Source organism: Oncorhynchus mykiss, chromosome 13 (genome assembly GCF_057628025.1).
Source record: "Oncorhynchus mykiss isolate SJ-2025 chromosome 13, ASM5762802v1, whole genome shotgun sequence".
NCBI classification, from domain to species: domain Eukaryota; kingdom Metazoa; phylum Chordata; class Actinopteri; order Salmoniformes; family Salmonidae; genus Oncorhynchus; species Oncorhynchus mykiss.
Window position 1 is genome coordinate 43,669,907 of NC_143034.1, and position 23,600 is coordinate 43,693,506.

The 23,600-nt window shown below is 42.9% G+C and overlaps 1 protein-coding gene across 5 annotated transcripts in view; it reads right to left on the minus strand.

The window, feature by feature from the left end:
- Positions 1-23,600, minus strand: part of LOC110486185 (junction plakoglobin a) — a 76,186-nt gene that overhangs the window by 41,341 nt on the left and 11,245 nt on the right. Inside the window, exon 2 of one of the 5 annotated variants that reach the window (XM_090196262.1) lies at positions 3,108-3,238. The exons of the other annotated variants lie outside the window; for them this stretch is intronic. The gene's annotated coding sequence lies outside the window, so the exon portion shown is untranslated. The remainder of the gene's footprint in view (positions 1-3,107; positions 3,239-23,600) is intronic. 5 annotated transcript variants of the gene reach the window in all.

Here is a 23,600-nt window from a genome sequence, read left to right on the forward strand (position 1 = left end):
ACTAGCATTCAAACTCAGAGGTAACAGCAGGGTTTAGGCTCATTTGTGCCATAGCTCAGCTCTATGCAGTATATTTTTAAAGCTCAGCCAAGGGCCAGGTGTCATAAGAAAGTTTCCAAGTGAGTCACGGAGGGTGAGAAATGATTTGAGCACAACAAAAAACTTCCCTGCTAGTGGTGAACTTTCTATGGATTTCAATGGAATGATGGGACTGACCAGATGGAAAGGAATTATGGTCTATTGTATTGGACCAACTAACCAAGACATTATAGCCAGGACCTTTTGCTCTCACTTTTATTCAGTTTGTTCAAAAGAACTGCCCTTCACACAAGCACGATCAAGGTGATGAGTTTGGTTTGTTCAAAGGAGCTTTAGGAATACCTTTCTGTAATAATGAGTTGGCGTAAGAACTTAGTGTGCAACAAACTACAAAGCGGGCCAAATGTGAGAAACAGAATAAATAAAGCGGAACAAAAGGACAGTCAATTATTTCTTCCCAGTTTACAGAGACTTTGTTCCAGTAAGAGTAGTAGCGTTGCCTCACATGACTGGCTGATTATCTCATATCTGCCACGTAAGTGGGCTCAGCTCACAAGGAACCCGAGCACAAGGGGGATGAGGATACAGGTCAAACAAGAGACCCGAAAACTGCCTTTTCGGGTTCACAAAAAGACATGCCTAACCTCACATGCCCCCAAAGAGGAACAGAGAACTTATTTTCTATCCCTTTCTCCTAATCTTAAATTGCACTGGCAAGTGCTGTGACCCGCAGAGATAAGGTAAAGAGACACCAACCCGGCCAAACGTTTGAAGGCCAGGTAACAAATGGATCCTGTCACGACAGTGTCATGAATTAATTAGTTGGCCATTTTTCAGAATGCACCCAGTTCCAGTTCCCAGCCAGACTCATCCACTAGACTGAGGGAACATCAAGAGGAGACTTTTTAATGAAGTGTGAAAAACTATTTCCGACTTTTTGTCAAGAATCGTAATGTTCCCCCAATGGGCTACTTAACGTTGGCAAAAAAAAACAACAACAACTGCAGCTTTCTGTTCTAAAGACTTCAAAAGGTCCTGAAACTGGTGGCTCAATTCAAAGATACCAGGCAGACAGACAGACAGTCTGGCTTTAAGCAGTTGAGCGATGCATCCCGCAACTTCAAACAGCCACCAAAGATTTGAGAAAAACAGAGCTACAGGGTGATTATCGAAAGTGAAAAATCCTATTATCATCCACTTCTGAAAACAGTCATGAAATGACGGCTGGCGTCAATTCAGCAGCGTTATTAGAATCTAAATTTAGACTATAAAAATCATTGGAAATAAGGATGCATTTTTTTGTGTGTGATGGCTACACCTTTGATGTCAACCTGGAAGCCTTGTTGGCTAATGAGGTGTGGGAAGGGGATGCTGAAAGAAAAGACCTCCACTTATCTCCTGCCTGTATCCCAGCACAGCAGTTTCAGTACAACAGGATAACCAAGTCAGCCATGCACGCACACGCACACACACACACACACACACACACACACACACACACACACACACACACACACACACACACACACACACACACACACACACACACACACACACACACACACACACACACACACACACACACACACACACGTCTCTGTGGGGAATTGAAAGCCTTTTCATCTTCAGTCTTCAGTAATCTGCTGCTATTAGCAGTGCTGAGAGGAGGGAGGGAGTCGCATAGCGGCCCTGGGATGACGGATATGTGCCAGCATGGCGGTGACTGGTGATCCTGAGAGGCAAGCTGAGGCGACAAATAGAACAATCCCTCTCATCTCGACAAGCTCTGCACATGGGACACGGAGAGGGAATTAATCCCTAGGAAGCTCGCTAATTAACGAATGCAAAACGTATTTGAGCCTAACGAGACTTCCGTCATCATTGCCTTATCAACGCCTCCCTCGCTCGTTATGAGTCTGCAAGCTAAGCTAATCATAGTTTGGAGAAATACTCTACATGAGGGTGCTGAGAATCAGAGTACGGAAGAGCGGATACTGAACGATAGCCTGTGTTTGGTTTGGTAAACTGCCGCTGGACATGCAGTTCTGGAAACGAAATGAGGTACACTCAACAGTAGCAAATTAAAGAGGGATAAACCTGCGCAACTGTGCGAAACATAAAATGCAAATTAAAGAGCATGAAAACTCTAAGGAGTTGATGCCCGGTTTGTGGAATATATTCAGCCAATTATGCTTTTCAAAACACTAGCCTCCGACTGTACTGTCTGTTCAGCCAAGGCCAAAGCTATGGTCCACTGAAACAAGTTGATTGCGAAAAATGAAACCTTGAAAGTCTGCTACAGGAATAAAATAAACACATCCGTCAATAACTTCACCCGAGTAGAATGCTGAGTGGGAGAGTGTTGTTGGAGAGGAAATGGATTTCATGTTTCATGTTCAGCTGCGATTTTAGCATGTAAATCTTAGTAGGGCAAACCCCCACACTATAACAGTGACAAACGGTGCCCACAAACTGTCAAGGCCTACATAAAGCTGTCCCTACAGCAGAGTCCCAACACCTTACCACTGCTACAACTGGCTATCAGTGGAGCCTTGTCTGGCAGCGAAACAGTTAATTCAGCCTAATTTACTTAGAAACACAGAGCTGATATGACTGACTTGCTTAAACAAATGTGATTTCTACTGACAATTGAGATGCACAAACTATTGCATAAGAGGACGATTTTGATTAAGACATAATAAGCAAGCTAGGTTGGAGTCAATAACTATTTGTTCAGCGATTTTGAAATGTACAGAGACAGAATTCAGAACATGGGCCGTTCTTACATTGTTCTCCCTGTACACCAAGTCAGAACCGTATAATAAATAAATGGGGCATATAAGCAGACAATGAAAGCTCTTACAAAATTTGATGATGACATTTCTCCCAAAAAATCTTTAGGCCACATGTGCACCACCAAGTCAGAACAGAAGGCTAAGTTATTAGGGTGAGGCACATGGGCTACTACACAACATCCACTTAGTATGACTTCCTTAGCTACAGCATACATATCTCACTGGCATATTACATAATTTATGCAGCAGCATACAATACATTTTCTGACTCACCTTGTTATGCTGTATTCACTTGAACAGGAAGGAGGCGCAGAGGTCCTTTGTTGGTAAATTTTGTCAACAAACTTTGTCATCAAAGTCTGGCATTCTCTGGATTTATGGTGCTTTCAAGACAAATGGGAACCCTGAAACAAACAGGTCAAATCATGATGACGGCAGTGATTTTCAGGTCGGAAAAAGAGGCCAGAGTTCCCGACATGGAATTCCCAGTTGGATGACCGTTCACAACATATTTTTCTCAGTCGGAGCTCATTTTTTTTCAGAGTTCCGAGTTGTCTTGAACTCACTGAAGTCTGAGATTTCCCAGTTCCAAGTTTCCAGTTGTTTTGAACGAGGCAGAAGTCATGGCCAATGTTGAATGTTTATCCTTTTAAGCTTGGTCCACACACCCACTCCACTGATTAGCAGTCTAATGATTGCTTTGCAATGCTTGCAATTAGCAACTGATTCCATCCAAACCCCTCATTGTTGAATTTGCAATTTCCAAATTGTTGTGTAATGTCTATGTCCAATGGCCGATGAGCACCAATACGTTTTATCTATAATTTATTTTCATAACTTCTCTTCATATGACAAGGATTGAAAAGGATTTTCCAGTAGATTGTCAATTTCATGATGATGACTGCTAGCTTGCTAGCTAAGATTTTGAAAGTATGATGTTGACATGATCAGTACAATCAAAGCTACGGTGAGACATAACAGGATTTGACATCATTTTATCTGTGGCCAATGACCTTGAGCCTACTTCGATGGGCACTTCTAATGTAACTCTATGGCAGCACCAAAGGGGCATGAATTTTAGAGCTCTCCCTGTCGATTTTGCTGTGACATGGTGTCCCCATGAGTAACAGAACTAGAGTAACAGAACTAGAGAACATTACCAACCCCTATTCTCCGTTTTTTCCCCTGGCTGCCCCACTACCACAGAAAGCACTGAGCTAGGCTGAAACACGTGCATTTTGGAGTTGCCTTCCTCAAGAAAACAAAAAAGAGACCATGTTTGTATGCAGCTTTATTAACACAAATGTTGTTGTTTTTTTACATTGTTTTGAAACTGATATATGACACGTAATAATGACAAAATAACATGCAAAACACTACTAAACAGGTGAGGGTCAAAAGAGGTGGGGCATCTCTCTAAATTCTCTTTCCCATCCTTGTCTCACTCACTCAATTGCGCTCTGGCCAATTGCGCTTCCTCTACACACGTGTGCTGCCGAGTGCGCACAGAAGCTCCCGTAGGCCTACAGAAATAAATGCCTATTAAAATGTATCTAACTGATGGGATACACAAGCTACATTCCTTGACAAATGATGACAGTTTCATCACACTTTCAAAAATGACTGGTTGATTGAAGTAGGGAAATATGTGCTCCAATAATGAGCTACAGTTTTGGAATAATTGTATCCCGTCTATTTTCCGCTTAGGCTACTTTTGTGAACTACAAGAGCCATTTAAAATTATTTGTAATTTTTTTATTTCACCTTTATTTAACCAGTTAGGCTAGTTGAGAACAAGTTCTCATTTACAACTGCGACCTGGCCAAGATAAAGCAAAGCAGTGCGACACAAACAACAACACAGAGTTTAACAAGCGTACAGTCAATAACACAATAGAACAAAAATAATGTTTATATACAGTGTGTGCAAATGGCATGAGGAGGTAAGGCAATAAAAAGGCCATAGTAGTGAAGTAATTACAATTTTGCAAATGAATTGTTTAGCCTAGGCCATAAACCTTCTAAACATAGACAGATTCCACACTGAAAATATGCAAAAACATTAATAAGATAAAGTGTCTTTTCATCCGAATCATTAAGCTTAGGCCTACTCATCAAACAGATGTTGGGGCTGTAATTCATCCCCATGCAGTGTCAAATGTGGAAATATTCATACATTTGGAAAATTCCAAAGAACAGGCAGAATAAACTAAATTGAACGTCTGTATTAAAGGTCGACTGATTATGATTTTTCAATGCCGATACTGATACCGATCATTGGCGGACCAAAAAAAGCAGATACCGATTCATCGGCCGATTTCTATATATACAGTTAAAGTCAGAAGTTTACAAACACTTAGGTTGTAGTCATTAAAACTCGTTTTTTAACCACTCCACAAATGTCTTGTTAACAAACTATAGTTTTGGCAAGTCGGTTAGGACATCTACTTTGTGCATGACACAAGTCATTTTCCCAACAATTGTTTACAGACAGATTATTTCACTGTATCACAATTCCATTGGGTTAGAAGTTTACATACACTAAGTTGAATGTGCATTTAAACAGCTTGGAAAATTCCAGAACATTATGTCATGACTTTAGAAGCTTCTGATAGGCTAATTGACATAATTTGAGTCAATTGGAGGTGTACCTGTGGATGTATTTCAAGGCCTACCTTCAAACTCAGTGCCTCTTTGCTTGACATCATGGGAAAATCAAAAGAAATCAGCCAAGACCTCAGAAAAAAATTATAGACCTCCACAAGTCAGGTGGGAGCAATTTACTCCTTGGGAGCAATTTACAAACGCCTGAAGGTACCATGTTCATCTGTACAAACAATAGTACGCAAGTATAAATACCATAGGACCACGCAGCCGTCATACCACTCAGGAAGGAGACGCGTTCTGTCTCCTAGAGATGAACGTACTTTGGTGCGAAAAGTGCAAATCAATCCCAGAACAACAGCAAAGGATCTTGTGAAGATACTGGAGGAGACAGGTACAAAAGTATTGACATCCACAGTAAAATGACTCGTATATATAGACATAACCTGAAAGGCCGCTCAGCAAGGAAGAAGCCACTGCTCCAATATCGCCATCAAAAATCCAGACTACAGTTTGAAACTGCACATGGGGACACAGATGGTACTTTTTGGAGAAATATCCTCTGGTTTGATGAAACAAAAATAGAACTGTCTGGCCATAATGACCATCGTTATGTTTGGAGGAAAAATCCCAACCGTGAAGCACGGAGGTGGCAGCATCATGTTGTTGGGGTGCTTTTCTGCGGGAGGGACTGGTGCACTTCACAAAATAGATGGAATCATGAGTTAGGAAAATTATGTGGATATATTGAAGCAACATCTCAAGACATCAGTCAAGAAGTTAAAGCTTGGTCGCAAATGGGTCTTCCAAATGGACAATCACCCCAAGCATACTTCCAAAGTTGTGGCAAAATGGCTTAAGGACTATAAGTCAAGGTATTGGAGTGGCCATCACAAAGCCCTGACCTCAATCCTATAGAACATTTGTGGGCAGAACTGAAAAAGCGTGTGCAAGGATGCCTACAAACCTGACTCAGTTACACCAACTCTGTCAGGAGAAATGGGCCACAATTCACTCAACTTATTGTGGGAAGCTTGTGGAAGGCTGCACGAAACATTGGACCCAAGTCAAACAATTTAAAGGCAATGCTACCAAATACTAATTGAGTGTATGTGGACTTCTGACCCACTGGGAATGTGATAAAAGAAATAAAAGCTGAAATAAATAATTATCTATACTATTATTCTGGTATTTCACATTCTTAAAATAAACTGGTGATCCTAACTGACCTAAGACAGGGAATTTTTACTAGGATTAAACGTCAGCAATTGTGAAAAACTGAGTTTAAATGTATTTGGCTAAGGTGTATGTAAACTTCTGACTTCAACTGTATATTCGTAATATTGACAATTACAACAATACTGAATGAAGACTTTTATTTTAACTTAATATAATACATAAATACAATCAATTTAGTCTCAAATAAATAATGAAACATGTTCCATTTGGTTTAAATAATGCAAAAACACAGTGTCGGAGAAGAAAGTAGAAGTGCAATATGTGCCATGTAAAAAAGCTAACGTTTAAGTTCCTTGCTCAGAACATTAGAACATATGAAAGCTGGAGGTTCCTTTTAACATGAGTCTTCAATATTCCTAGCTAAGAAGTTTTAGGTTGTTGTCACGGCTTCCGCCGAAGTCGGCCCTTCTCCTTGTTCGGGTGGTGTTCGGCGGTCGACGTCACCGGCTTTCTAGTCACCACCGATCCATGTTTCAGTTTTGTTTAGTTTTGTCTGTATTACACACACCTGGTTTCAATTCCCATATCATGTTCCTTATTTAAACCTCTGGTTCACATTTCTGTTCTGTCCGTGATTGTTGGTGTCTTTAGTGGTTGTTGATTGTGCTAGTGTGTATGTATGTTCCTATTTGGAATTTTTTATTGACTTTTTGAGTAAACTCAGTTGTGTCCGACTCCGCTACATCTCTGCACCCAATCGCTGACAGTTGTAGTTATTTTAGGAATTATAGGACTATTTCTCTCTATACCATTTGTATTTCTTATACCTTTGACTATTGGATGTTCTTATAGGCACTATAGTATTGCCAGCCTAATCTCGAGAGTTGACAGGCTTGAAGTCATAAACAGCGCTGTGCTTCAAGCATTGAGAAGAGCTGCTGGCAAACGCAGGAAAGTGCTGTTGGAATGAATGCTTACGAGCGTGCTGCTGCCTACCACCGCTCAGACTGCTCTATCAAATATCAAATCATAGACTTAATTATAATATAATAAACACACAGAAATATGAGCCTGAGGTCATTAATTAATATGGTAAAATCCGGAAACTATCATTTAGAAAACAAAATGTTTATTCTTTCAGTGAAATACGGAACCGTTCCGTATTTTATCGAATGGGTGGCAACCCTAAGTCGAAATATTGCTGTTACATTGCACAACCTTCAATGTTATGTCATAATTATGTAAAAGTCTGGCAAATTAATTACGGTCTTTTTTTTTTTGAGGAAGAAATGGTCTTCACACTGTTCACAACGAGCCAGGGGGCCCAAACTGCTGCATATACCCTGACTCTGCTGGCACTGAACGCAAGAGAAGCAACACAAAGCCACTCTTTGAGAATAACTGTTCCAGACACAAGATGCGCATCACTTCGCGCTGGCAACTTTTTTCCTTAAGAAACATATTATTCTGTTATATTACATCATGTTTTTCATATATAAAAATATAAAATAGGTGTGTCTTGACTGTGATAAGGGCTCGGGAAACAAGAGCGTCTTGTCTGCCAAATTAACAAAACAAGGCTATGTCATTGCACCGCCATAGGCTTCTACAAGCAAGCGCCACTGTTGAGGTTACTATATACTACGGGGTGTCAGAGGAAGGCCCAAAAAATGTTCAAAGACTCCAGTCACCCAAGTCATAGACTTTTCTCTCTGCTACCACGCGGCAAGCGGTACCGGAGTGCCAAATGTAGGACCAAAAGGCTCATTAACAGCTTCTACCCCCAAGCCATAAGACTGTTGAACAATTAATCAAATGGCCAGTCGGACTCGTTACATTGACCCCCTTGTTCTTACACTGCTGTTACTCGCTGTTTTTGATCTATGCATAGTCACTTTACAAATTACCTCAACTAACCTGTACCCCCGCACATTGACTCGGTACCGGTACCAGTTGATATTACGGTGTAAATAAATGAATCTTAAATGGCACTTGTTTTTTTATTAACTGAATAGTATACTGTATCTGGGGCAATCTAGCAATTCAGCATATTTTTTTCTAGTGCCGGCCTTGTGTTCTAAAAGTATAGATTTTTTTCATTTGAGTACCGCTACATCGCTACATCAGACATCATTACGAATGTAAATACATTCATTTCAGAGTAAAAAATGTCTAATAACCTTCACAGTGAGCAATCAAAATGTTTTTGTTTGTTGTAGGTGGTCTTTATTACAGGCCGAATGGCATCCTACTGAATCCATAAGACCCTGAACGTGCCACCTGCAGATAAATCAATGGGAAGGCGCAAGGCAGGGATCGATAGTGCTTCTGCTTTCTCTCTGGTGGATGGAGGCTGTCAGCCCACAGAACATCAGGACATCTGACGGCAGGAATGGGGATCCCGGGGAATGATGAGAGAACGATGAAACGTAAACACGGGAGAGATCGAACCCCCTGCTAATATCCATGATGGATTCTGTGAGTGTCACGGTGGGGCGCTGTGGTGTGTGTTTGTGTGCACGAGATTAAGTGTGTGTGTGTGTGTGTGCATATGTGTACAGTGCACTGCGGTATGTCAACGTGCATATAATTGATATCCGGGGGGGGGGAGCAACACTTCCTGCATTTAAAGTTAACAAGGTAGGTTGAAGGTCGCGGAGGATGAGTCTAGCTGTCATTTCTACTGGATCAGATCAGGCAGGGGATGACATTTACAGCACCATCCATATCCAATCCAATGTCTGGCTGTCTGTTCATCCGGAAAAACACTTTAAATGGTTGAGGCACGATCGTGGTTTTTGACCAAGATGTGATTCTTTTGATTTACATACTGTAGCAGCTTCTGACAAACCTTGAATGCTTTTTCTGTCCCGACTGCATAGTGACCTTCTGGAGGTATCAGAGGCTCATGAAATATGAAATTGCTGCGTAAACACGGAGAGAGAGTGAGGAGAGTCATGTATTATTGAATTACACAGAGGAGATATATCGGGAACATGTCTACAGCTGGTCACGAACCAACACTGTAAAGGTGTCAGTCTCGACATAGTGGAAATGGAATTTACACATGGCCACACATTCAATCTCAGACGTACTTCCCCATATGGGTCCCGGTAGAAGCGCACCCAAATCACAGGCTAACTAAAGCCAAATGATTTAGCCGACATATCCAGTCAAAGATCCACGAAGATGGGAAACATTCTAGCGCTTCCCTCAGCTTTTGTGGCATATGTACAGTACTTTGTCACCGTGGTTACGATTCCTTCCTAGTTCCAGAGCGCTGTGGGAGCTGTTTTTGACGACAATGTCAGCTCCCATGCCGCACCTGCTCCGCCCTGCTCCCCCATGCGCTTGGTAATTATTTCGTAGGAAAGCAGCGTTTCACCTTTTCGCCAAAGCGATCAACACGGCAAAGCAGAGCTACTCCGCAACCAACTGTGATTAAATCAATAGAGAGGTAGAGGTACATTAAATCCTGCTCCTATGTGTGCACTGCAGAGCTGAGCTGAAAGGAAAACAGTGTTTGGGTCGGTAAAGTGTATACGCGACGCACGCACGCACACACACACACACACACACACACACACGTCCTCTGATCTACCTTCTTTCAGAGGTTAGTTCAGAGAGAAAACTAGTGAGCGAAGGAAGACCATGACGAAGCCCAATCACTATCAAGTGTAACACTGTTCTAGGTTCTCTGAATCGGTTTTTACGTCTAAGTCCGTAAATGTTGACAAAGGGCTCTCTTATCGGATTTTTTTTGGTCGACATTGTCGTGGATCCGTTGGACCTTGTTCTTGGATGTGATTTGCCAGCTCAATAGCTCATATCAAGTGCTCTTGGGAAGGTTGAGGGATGAAGGTTTCTCTATTGAGACTGAACGAGAGACAATAGAAATGAACCTTTATAGTGATTAAGCTCTCCCTTTCAAAAACGTCTCATTCAGAGGACCGTAAGCTGCACAATATGACATGTTAAACTCTCAAATCAATTTTAAAAAACGACAACAACAACAACATCCAGTTTAACTGCAAACACAACACATCTGAAATCTGACTTATACAACCCTCATTTCTACCATTTCATCACAGGTCTCTTCCCTTCTACCGAATGGGCAGTCATCGCAAAGACACAACAAACCGTAACATACATGATGATCACATGTACTCCGTCTTGGACTGTAGCTTATTCTGTAATAGTCTCCTGAACAAAACAAATACGTTGTCTAACTTATACCATACTATCCACATTGTCCTCTCATGCCTTCCTTCCAAATGGGCTGACACTGCAGCTGTGGTATGGTGTGTTGTGTTAAAAGTAGAGAGGAAGGAATTTCCCTCTGTTCCTAACCGCCACCCACCCACCCTCTCTGCTCTGTCCCCTCTGTAGGATTTTAATGAAGCACAGAGTGAGTGGGAGGGGTGCTAACCTAACAACCATCATAAGTTTCTCTCTCTCTCTCTCTCTCAGTGCTATTAGCCTTATAGGATCTCTCACACATATGGATAGAGTGAGTCATTAGCCACTAGCAGCAAGTTCACTGACATAGTCTAATTGCAAGCAGTGTCTGCAGCTCCCACGCTAGTCTGTAGTTTGTGTATGTGTGTGTGCGCGTTTGTGTGTGTGTGTGTGTGTGTGTGTGCGTGTGTGTGTGCATCTATGTGTGTATCAAGTCAATGCACTTGAGGATATGTCCGTGTGCGTTTACAAGCCAGTAAATGAGAACGAGGGAGAAGCGTGGTTTAAAGGCCCAGAAGGTTGGGCTCAAAGCTGACGGAGGGGAACGATGAAAGCATCAGGTCTTCAGAGAGAGGAAGGCGGGGGGTTTGAGCTATCTTCACTCATCAGATCCCTTATCCGTTTTGGCATGCCTTCCTGTGCTATGAGTAAATGGGAAGAGATCCCCGAGCCGACGGAGGATGACTTTAAACAGTATGAGGGGGAGGGTTGTGTGTGGCTAGCTCACTGTAGGTTGATTAAAGCTGAGGAAATGAAAATGAAAAGCAGCGTGGGATGGACACCGACTTTAATCCAGGCCATTGTGGTACAGTGGATCCAATGCTAGATATACACTGTGGGTGGAACCACTAGGGCCGACCCTCACAGGTCAAGGTCAGTAGAGCAAAAGCCTGGACATGGCAGAAAGTGCCTCTAGCGGGTCAAAGGTCCCTGGTAGGAGAAACAGCAGTCTCAGCAGCACACAAAGGAAAAAAAAGGAAAAATGGACGAGGTTCGGGTTGAGAAAGCCAGGCTTCACAAGAGTAAATCGAAATGCTCCGTTGCATTTCCTCACTACAGTGCAGTGCCTGGAGGACTGTGGGGGGCCAGGGTGGGGGACAGGTTAAACCCCGGCCATGTCAGGGTGGGGGACAGGTTACGTCCTGGCCATGCCAGGGTGGGGGACAGGTTACGTCCTGGCCATAACCACTGATAGCATCTCTATTTACAAATTTTATCAGCAAATTAGTGACAATTTGCAGACATGTTTTATACCAGGTTTTCGCCAACATCCTTCTCTCCACACAGGTTGTGAATACCCTTTATGGATAACTAGGATACGAGAGTCCATTATGCAACAAGAAACATGGCTTACAAATATAATTGTGTTGGCAAAATTGCACGTAGCATGTAGCATGCCAAAATCAAGTCAGTCCTTTTAAACCAAGGTGAAAAGAGTTTCACTTATGTGACCTCTTGTGGCGTGTTGACTTTCAATAGCAACTTACAAAGGGGAAAAGAACACTGCGAACATTGTGAGGAATGCTGTGTGGTGTGAGTTTCACAACGACCCTCCAACCAGGACTTTCAAGTTCCATCTCAAGCTCCATCCCCAGCTTTGTTTCGCTACTTCCCCCTGGTACCAACCACAGCCAGCCTCTTCTTTGATTGTGCGATATGAGGAGGCGAGCGTTTTACCCAGCAGATAACATCATTTTTGTAGCAGTACCCTTTATCCACGCGCCACACTCCACAATCTATCCAGTCCTCCTTCATACCAGAAAAAAGCTCCAGGGACTGAGGCGAGGCGGCCGAATGTTTGTTTTCTCCCTCTCCAGGTTTCCCTTGAAGTGTTGTTTTTATTTCTCCCATTCAGTCCATATTACCCACAGCCCCCTACCACAAGGGGTGGCAGATAGCCGAATGGTTAGAGCATTGGGCCCACCAATCAATGCCAGGCTCAGCACTGGCTAAGATGGGGACAGACTTTGAAATGAGTACAGGAGGAGAGAGAGAAACGAAGGATCGAGAGAAAAAAAGAGTGCTGGCTCCTGGTGAGCGGGGCGGATTTGTGGCGATTACACACTAGGCGTTAAATAAATCAGCCGAGCGCCTAAACGGCTCACTTTGAAACTGTGCCCATGGGATGGAGAGCTGAGCCCGACCACAGAGACCTCAGAGACAGAAAATGAAAGATGAGGGGAATGAGAGAAAGCGAGAAAGAAAGGGGGCATGAATTGGACAAAGAAGCAGAAAAATATACAGAGAAGATTGAACAGAAATAATAAACTAGAGGGGAAAAGAAAGAGGGATGGAATTGGAGCGATGAAAGAGGAAAGAGTGACAGAAAGAGAGTGAGGGTGACTGAGGAAGACAGAAATAGTGGAGGGAGGCGGAGGGCTAGAGCCTATGTTTACAGGCAACATTTATCCAATTTTCTATATCGGATGGATATAGAATTTACTTTCCCTCTGTTTGAAGGGAGCAGAGAAAATCCCCCAAATTCCCTTTAGAGCTTGTCTGGAAAATAATATAACATTCAACAGGAGAAAACATTTGGAGATACTAGCCTGCCTTGCCAGAAGAAAATGGATTTCAAAGATCAGACAGAGAGAGAGAGAGAGAGCGAGAGGGAGAGAGGCCTCCAAAAATGTGTCTCAGCTGCTGAACTGCACAACAGAATTCATCAAGCAACTTGTTATTGCCTAAACTCATAGTTCTTCCAATAAAAGATGTTGGTTTGTTTTCTAAATGAACCCGCTGGGTTTGCTAACAGTGACTATTTAGCCCCTCATCTGCTGGTGTGTGACGCCAGGAGGACATTATGCTGTCACTGCACTGGGTGAAAACCCAGCCAGCTTCTCAGCTTTGCATACTGAAGCACTGCAGGATGTCGTAGCAATGCAGCCAATTCCAACTCTGCCGCCGACAGACTGAGCAAAAGACGAGGCAACAGAGAGAGTGCGAAAGTGGAAGCGGTTCAAAGACGGTGAGGACCGAGGGCAAGCGAGGCGAGATAGAGAGAGGAGAACCGGACAGACGAGGGATAGGGGGAACGTAACGAGTAGAAAAATAAATAGTCGGAAAAGAAGGAGGGATATGGCGCAACGGAGGAAAGGAAAAGTACGCAGAAAGACCGTTAGGCAGGAAAGGAAAATGGTAGAGAAAAGCAAAGAGAGATAAGGAAGATGGAGTGAAGAGCGGAGAGGAGGAGATCGTGAAGAGGTTGGAAAGTGAAGGAGGTGGGGGGAGACAGTGACGGTAATTGGAGAAGACAGGGCCTTCAATATTCTGAGCGAGGCATCAATTGAAAGGATTCGACTGGCTCACTGGAGGGGCCTGGCTCGGTACACATCCTCTCACTGGAGACACACGGGTTATAGACTACTGGGGCTTGCCTGAACACACACACCGTACACACACACACATGCGTGTATGCAAACACACATGTACACACACACATGCACGCGCTACTTTTCTTTCACAGCGACAAAGCAGGGATTGAAATGGTGCTTATTTAACTGCAATTCTCCCCACTGACCTTGCATGCTAAATTTTTGCAAAAACCATTAATGGTAAAAAAAATTCTGAACAAAACATGTTTTCCTCCTTTAGCGACCACCTCATTTCTGTCTTTCAACAAATCTAAGTCCTTTCATCATCTCCATCTCTCCACCCTCTGTCTCCAGCCTCCCGCTCTCTGTCTGTCTAGATCTGTCTCTATCTCTGCCTGTCTTCCTCTCTCCTCTACTCCTCTCCCTGCAGCCCTCCTTTCTTCTTAGATCCTGTGGGAGCTGTTCCTTGACCAGAGAGAAACTGACTCTGTCAGATAGAGATAAAAGTGTGTGTGTGTGTGTGTCTGTATGTGTGTGTGTGTGTGTGTGTGTGTGTGTGTGTGTGTGTGTGTGTGTGTGTGTGTGTGTGTGTGGAGTGCGTGTGAGACAGCCTCAGGGGATGGCATTGTGGACTGCAATATGTCACCCTTCCCCTCAAAAAACCCTGATAAAACACAGCACCGGATAATCTGAGGTCATGTCTCTTAACCACTATCGACACTGCTCTGTTCTCACGCTATATATATATATATATATATATATATATATATATATATATATATATATATATATATATATACACACACACACACACACACACGAAATACTGACAAATACACACAAAAACATACAGCCATTGGACCATAATACTGTATATACACAATATGTTTTTTTTTTATCAAAATGCCTTTTTTGGCAGAACATATTTGCCTTCTGGAACATGTGAACTTTCATGTGCCTTAATAACAAATGTGTATGCCATCTGTAAGTACAAATACAATTGTTCAATTAGGAACCTGGTTGGTTTAGCCACAGAAAAAGACAGGAACCTTCTCGCTAGCCATGATTGCCTGAGATAATGGATAGGACATGCCGAGAGATGAGTTTGGGTTGGTCTGCCATGTAGCAGGCTTCCGTCTATAACATGAGCTGCTCAGTATGTGTAGATAATCCTTTCTACTGTGTCTTTTTTGAAAGATGTCATGAAGAACTGCAAAAAGAGCTACCCTGAAATTAACAGGCACTATGGACGAAGATCCGTGGGAAAATGTTGCAATGGAATTACCTTCTGGAGGACGATCGTGCCACGTCGACTCTCTCTGACTCTGAAAATGAATCAGACGACGAGGAAATACTTGATTTAGGTAAAAACATTTTAATTGAAGCAGACATTGTAGAGCCTTCTGATGACAGTGATGTGGAAGAAACGGCAATCAACAGTGTTGTTGTCATGGAAGATGTGGGAATGCCCGGTGGAAGCAGAGGATGATAGCTCAGGAGATGGAGAAAATCCTGGCATTTTTTTACACATATGCGGAGGGGAGTCGAAAAGAGAACACAGAAAACACCTGTCTCCGGGTTACATCTTCAAACTAGTCTAGTAGGCTACATTTTCAGATATTTTACGTTTCTAACTTTGTCAGAAAGTAATTTTCATTGAAAGTTAAAGCATACTATTAGCTAGCTAACATTATGTGTATGATCTGTGTAGTAATATTATTTGTATCTCAGAAATGTATTTGCATAGCTAGTTATAGCCTAATGTTAGCTAGCTAGCTAACATTGAACCTAGTTAGTTAGCTTTAGCTACCTGCAGATTCATGCATGTTGGCTAGCTATCACAATCAGTTTGTATTTCTAGTAGTATGGTTTGGGATTATTTCCACGGTCAAAACAACTGGGAACTCTGAACTGGGAACTTGGAAATCTCCGACTTCCGACTTCAGGGCGTTCAAGATAACAGGGAACTCAGAAAAAAGCATACTCCGACAGGGAAAAATAATTTTGAACGGTCATCCAACTTGGAATTCCAACTCGGTGACTCGGGCCCTCTTTCTAGAGCCCCAATTTTAGGATCTGAAGATCACTGACGTGATGATTTGACCTCGCATTTTTCCAAGTTTCCAGTTGTCTTGAAAGCACCATTAGGCACATTGTTTAGCTAGCTAGCTACATGTCTAAACAAAAGACTCCACTTCGTCAGATGATTACATGCCCTATCAAGTTAGACAAGTGTATCTGGTGGTGATTACAGTCATCTATTGTACAGTATTTCATGAACATGTGTACATGTCTAAACAATAGTGACCCGTCCACTTAGATAGCTGTGGCTGGGGGTTGGTTATAGCATTTCTTTCACATGTCCATCAATTTAGACAAGTGTGTCTGGGTAGGAGTCATCTAATAACTATAAAATATTTATAGAATATTTATCTGGATACTTTCTATTTTTGATATTGCTACTATGCAAATACGCAAGTAACCATTTCACTGTACAGTTTACGTATCCTGTGCATGTGACAAATAAACATAGATTTTATTTGAAATAGTGTTTGTTAACCAGAGACAATAATGTGAATAACAACATGACCTGCGGCAAAGTCAGATTAGGACAGTGTTTTCCAACCCTGATCCTCGAGTATCCCCAATAGTACACATTTGTATTGTAACCCTGGACAAGCACACCTGATTCAACTTGTCAACTAATCATCAAGCCCTCAATGAGTTGAATGAGGTGTGTTTCTCCATGGCTACAATGAAAATGTGTACTGTTGGGGGTACTTGGGGAAACACTGGATTAGGATATAGGTCAAGGACTAGATAAAGTGTATTTTTGCTACTACTTTCACCACTTTTAGTCTTGAAATGTTTGGATGTTTACTACACTACCTAACTCACTCTGTTTAGCACATGGCCTTAAATCTGAATCCTTAAAGAGATGGGTGAGGCTAAGGCTTAAGAGGGTGTGAATGATACTGAATGGGTGTAGACCTGTGGCGGTCGGTCCGGTCCAAGGTGAGGGAGGATGATCATTTTCTTTTATGAGCATGGCCTTATTTCTATTACAGCATATTGGATGACTGTCATTCATATTTCATTCACCCAGCTAAATGTAACATCGATAGGTTTACTTGATTTTTCCCTGTACCCATCACGAGGTTGCTACAACATAGCCTATGAATGAAAATGTTATCTGGAACAGGACAGGAACAGCGTCAGAACCGGGTAAAACAACGACATATGACAATCAATGCTGGAGCGGGGAACAGAGCTGGGGAACAGACAGATATAGGGGAGGTAATAACACAGGTGAGTCCAGGTGAGTCCAATGAATCGCTGATGCGCATGACGAGTGAAGCAGGTGTACATAATGATGGTGGCAGGAGTGCATAGTGCAGGAAAGCCCGGCTCCCTCGAACGCCAGGGAGGGAGATTGGGAGCAGGCGTGACATGCCTTGCACACTCTTGCCTTCAACTAGCCGATCTAGGGAGTAATCATCAGTCCAACAGTTGCAAATGAGAATTTCTACTGGACAAATTCAGGTATTTTCGTTCCGTTTGCTTCCGTTTAAGAAACGTTTTTGAACACAATTGGCGGAATAAATATACCCCTGATCATACGCAAACACAATTCACTTTCATAGCAGCCACATGAAAACAGCAACTATCTACGCACTCTCCTCCTCTCACCTTTTTCCTTCGCTTGTGGATTTCAGTGCACAACACATCAGCTATCTGCGACTAGACAAAAAAAAACTTTCCAAGCCAAACCCTCATAACATGACCGCTATAACCGCTGCACACAGCCTACATCGTTATCACTTCATAGTCAACATAGCTACAAGAACTAACGTGTTAGTAAACCAATCAATCATGCAGTACATTGTACAGTCAGAAAACAGTTTAGCAGTTACACCGGCAGGCCCCGGTGGCAAGAAATTAATAAAATCAAAAGCTTACCTTGACTTGGAAGAGTTCAAGTGTTGGATAGCCATAGCCAGCTAGCTAACATAGCATCCCTCTCTGTTTGAGCGTGAGTAGGCTAAACTAGCTAGTTGCATTCAGTAGCTAAGTGAAAGTGAGAGTATGAAGAAATACAAACAAATATAGGTAGCTCTCTCTCTCGCGTCTTCTTCATTTTGGAAGAAATTAATTTGTTCAAAACTGTTCAACTATTGTCTTTCTCTCTCTTTGAGTCAACTACTCATCACATTTTATGCACTGCAGTGCTAGCTAGCTGTAAGTTATGCTTGCAGTACTAAATTCATTCTCTGATATTTTGATTGGTTGGACAACATGTCAGTTCATGCTACAAGAGCTCTGAAAGGTTGGAGGACGTCCTCTGAAAGTTGTCATAATTACTGTGTAAGTCTATGGAAAGGGGTGAGAACCACAATGCTCCTAGGTTTTGTATTGATGTCAATGTACCTAGAGGAGGATGGAAGCTAGCTGTCCTCCGGCTAAACCATGGTGCTAACCTACAGACTGCTGTTGAGGCTACTGTAGACCTTCATTGTAAAACAGTGTTTTAATCAATTATTTGGTGACTTGAATATATATGTGTATAGTTTTATCGAAAAAGGATAACTTTTTTAATGTTTCACTATTTGTATTTTTATGAAATTCACTGAGGAGGATGGTCCTCCCCTTTCTCCTCTGTGGAGCCTCCACTGTTGTAGGCAAAGAAGAGCTCTCCAGTAGGTGTACCAGAACATTCAAGGGCCATTTTCTCAAAAATTGGGTTACAAGTTTATCAACTTCAAAGCAGAATTACCTTCCCATTGTTCCTCAACTGCAGTGTATGATATACCATTTACTAGCTTTGAGTCTCTACTTTTATCCACTGTAAAAAAAAATAATGTTTTTTAAATGTTGCTACATAGAACCGAATCGAGCTGGAGAGAGAGAGAGAGAGAGAGAGAGAGAGAGAGACACACACACAAAGAGAGACAAGAAGCTTGTAGGCCAAAACCTGAGCCCTCCTACACCCTCTTGTCCTCCAGTCATCCTGATTTTGTGCAGAGGAGCCAGCTGTATGCTGTATGGCTCAACAGGCCTACACACACACACACACACACAGGTACACACGCACACGCACACACACACACACACACACACACACACACACACACACACACACACACACACACACAGATGGAGAACAGAAGTGGGTGCGGTGGACTACAAGACCAGAGTATGCAAAGGCCATTTGAATAAGACCTTAACCTGAAAACAACAGGCGCTGGCCATTGTGGAGATGTAGCCGGTCTGGTCTGGTCCGTCGCGGGGAGACCTGGCAGAGACCTGACAGCCTGCAGACACCCGGCTCCACTCTCCCTCCCACCCTCCGACCCTAGGGGTTGGCACGGTAACCGCGAGGCAACGTGGGCAGATCTGACAGACTGGGCTCTCCTCACCCCCTCAGCCTCATGGGAGAAATAATCCGCACACTGAGTGAACTCTTCCTCCACACACAGACGGAGAAAAACAGGGGACAGTTAAGCCCTGTGAAATTTAACAGATCAAACTGCCCAGAGCTGAGGAGGAAGAAACCAAGCGGGGGTGCAACAAGCGGGGGAGACGTACCCATTGACATAGCATGTGAAGAAATGGATATGCTCGTTCAAGGCTAAAGTGGATTGCTCGCGAGCCATTTCAGACGACTCAGTCAGTTCTAATTTTCTCATGTTCCAATCGATGCTTGTTGACGAGAGCACCTCATTGTTCTGTTCCTTGAGCTACACTCATTATACCTCAATGTGCCAATTCAAATTGGTTGCCATCGCCTATAATTCAAATAAATGAAGGCTTACATCAAAACAATCATTACGTAAACACAAAGGAGGAAAGGTGGAGGTGGAAGTCAAGGGATAAATTGAAAAGCATTCTTTATAAACAGGCAGCGGATTGGCTAAGTAAATTGTGTCGTAAACACAGAGGCTGAAATAATCAACCACTTCTCTCCTTTAAAGATGAATTGAAGATGACTCTTGTTAAGGTCCCATTTGATGGTGTGTGAGTCCAGAAATTGTCTTAACTAATGTGGGCGAAGCATTTTCACTACTGCATGTGTTTTTTTGTGAATCATTTATTGTTGTCTTGACTAGCGCGAGTATTATCAGTGTTTACTCTCTAGATGTCAAGTTGAGTGTCAAGAGTGTCATGTCTTCGGAATGATGCTGTGTGAAGTCCTTGCACTAGAATCCAATCGTACAGCAGAACACACAGACAGGGAGACAGACCTGCTCAGCAGCACAGCGGATCAAACTTTGACCTGCGAAATACTGCACCAAACACCTTAGCTAGTAAAATTGCTATCTAAAAGATCTTCGGAAAAAACATCAACATTAATTACAGATTTCTTGATTTATCTTAGATTCATTTAGACTATTTTGAGGAAGTGATACTGGCTTTGTTCTTATGGTGTCCAATGAGGGGCAAACTTAAGTAACTGCCACATCAAACCACACCCCCAAGACTAAAATCTTGTTTTTCTTAATGAGCAAAAGAAAAATATGCAGAATCGGTGCGTTTAGTCGCTCTTTAAACTTCTTAAGGCTAGGGGGCAGTATTTTGACATCCGGATGAAAAGTGTGCCCAAAGTAAACTGCCTGCTACTCAGGCCCAGAAGCTAGGATATGTATATAATAGATTTGTTGATTTGGATAGAAAACACTCTGAAGTTTCTAAAACTGTTAGAATAATGTATGTGAGTATAACAGAACTGATTCGGCAGGCAAAACACCGAGCACAATCCATCCAGGGAAAACATTTTTTGAGGTCATTGTGTTTTCCAATTGTTTTCTTTGGGAAGCCCTATTTATGAGGATCCTGGTTGCAGTTCCTATGGCTTCCACTAGATGTCAACTGTCTTTAGAAATTGGTTGATGTTTCTCTTTTGAGAAATGAAGAAGTAGGGCTATTCATTGTAAGTGTCACTCCAGGTGGACTCTGTTGTACTGTTTTGGTGCGCGTGAACTGGAACGCGCTTCATGTTGTTTTTATCCGGTATTAGAAACAGTTTATTCCGTTTTAAATTGTATCGATTATTTACGTTTTAGGGTACCTGAGGTTGGATTAGGAATGTTGTTTGAAATGTTTGGACCAAGTTTACAGGTAATTTATTAGATACTTTGTAGGCATGTTGGGCGAGTTGAAACCGGTGTATTTCTGAATCAAACATGCCAAATAAATGGAAATTCTTGGGACATAAAGAAGCACATTATCAAACAAGAGGTCCATTTGTGATGTTTCTGGGACATTTTGGAGTGTCAACAGAAGAAGATCTTCAAAGGTAAGGCATTAATTATATCGCTATTTCTGACTTTTGTGGCACACATGTCTGGTTGAAATATGATTTTCATGTGTTTGTATGCGGAGCGCTGTCCTCAGATACTCGCATGGTCCGCTTTCGCCATAAAGCCTTTTTGAAATCTGACACAGCGTCTGGATTAACAAGAAGTGAAGCTTTCTTTTGATGTATTACACATATATTTTCGTGAATGATGAATATTGATATTCCTGTAGTTTGAATTTGGCGCACTGCCATTTCACTGGATGTTGTCAAATCGATCCCGCTAAAGGGATTGGCGCGTGAAGGGATCCATAAGAGCCTAAATCACTGTTAGAATAGTGTTTAAACTACAATATGCAGAACGATGATTAGGAGTGTTCAAACTACTGCCCAAAGGCCTAGCTTTAGTGTATAAATTGCATAGTTAAGTGGTTATGCACAGCACTAGAATGTTGTACAAGGTATTTGAACAACAGTGTCGTTTTGAATACATAGAGTATTTGGGTCAGACTATCGAGGGCAGTGTAGTGTAGTGTTCCGACAACAGTAGATGTGGGACAATACTGCTCGGAGGAGAAATCCTGGTCGGCGGGAAGTATAGGAATACACCAAACTGACAGGTTGTATAATAATTAGGCCTTACATAACCATAGGGAGAATATACCTGCTTTTGACAACAAAGGTCATTTCCAGTATCCACTGCCATTTCTGTCACTGAGCAGCACACACACAAACACAGAAAACGCAACGTAAAATGCATGCAAACATAATAACAGACATGCAGAGCACATATACCCACACACAGACACACACCAAATGTGTGCCCTCTACAGACAAGGCAACATGCCGACACACACACACACACACACACACACACACACTGCGCACGAGGAAGAGGACCAGAGCAGACCCCACTATCAGTGGGGGAATATAGGACTAGCTGATCCAGGTGTAACCTGCCATCTCTCTCAAAGGTCCCTGACAGATAGTGTACAAGCAGCAGGGTTGGAGGGGGGAGAGAGATAGAGAGAGTGTGTGAGGGAGAAAAATAAAGAAAAAGAGAGTAGGCGGTTCCAGCATGGTGAGGGATGGGTTGGAGGGTAGAGATAGAGTGAGAAAGAGAGAGAGAGAGACTTAGAGAGATGGAAAGAGAGAGTGAACGAGAGACAAAGAAAAGAGAGTCTGGACTTCGACTATGGTGGGGGAATGAGATTAGCTAGGCTGACTGCCTCAAACCAGTCTCCTCTGAAAGGACCAGACACTGCTTTGCTGGCAGCCTGAGCCCTGCGGAACGTCAAACCTTCGCCAAACACCCCTGACGCTTAGCCCAGCATATTTAACAGACCCTGTCTATTATAAACCTCCTCTTCTAGGCAAAGCAAAGCACTCTCCACTCACGTACACACAACCCAGTTTCCTTTTCACCACCACTTACACCAACCGTAACGCCTATCATACTGTCACTGTCACGGTCCAAAACTGACGACTAGAGGACGCTTATTAAACCGACGCTGTCATGAATATGCTACTCACGATTATTCCCGCTTCTCTCAGGGAGAGAATTGACACACTCCATGGATTGGGGGAGGTTAGGGCTTTTTTGGGGGGGGGGTGGTGCATGTTGGCAGGCAGTAGTGGGGCTGCAATATCCCTGAAGCTTTGCTGAGGGGAGTGCGAAGGATGGGGGGTGGGCGAGGAGGGAGCGGGCGATATCGCGACGTGAGCAGGTGGTAGGGGATAAGCAGAAAGGCTCCACAGGGGAAGCGCCTTTAGCGTGTCACTTTAGCTTGTCAGCCTCCGTCTGCAGGTTTCTCTGATGATATGGGCGAAAGGAACAGAAAGACAATGTTGGCTAGCGCTCTTACACTGCTGGCAGCAGTTGGATGGATGGTTGGAATGTGTGTCGGTAAGGTAGAGAGTGAAAGGAGGAGGAGAGAAGAGGGGGCTGTGTGTGTGGATTTGTTTGAATGGTCTCACCTCTAAGCAATTCTGAGTGGTCCAATTTCAATCACATTCACTCACACCTGTGGTTGGAATGTGCTGAAATTCTCCATTGCGACCACTGACATAGTCCCTTTAAATCTGGGCTCGTGATTTCAGAGGTACTATAAGAAGAAGGGGCTTTCGTTTTTATCTT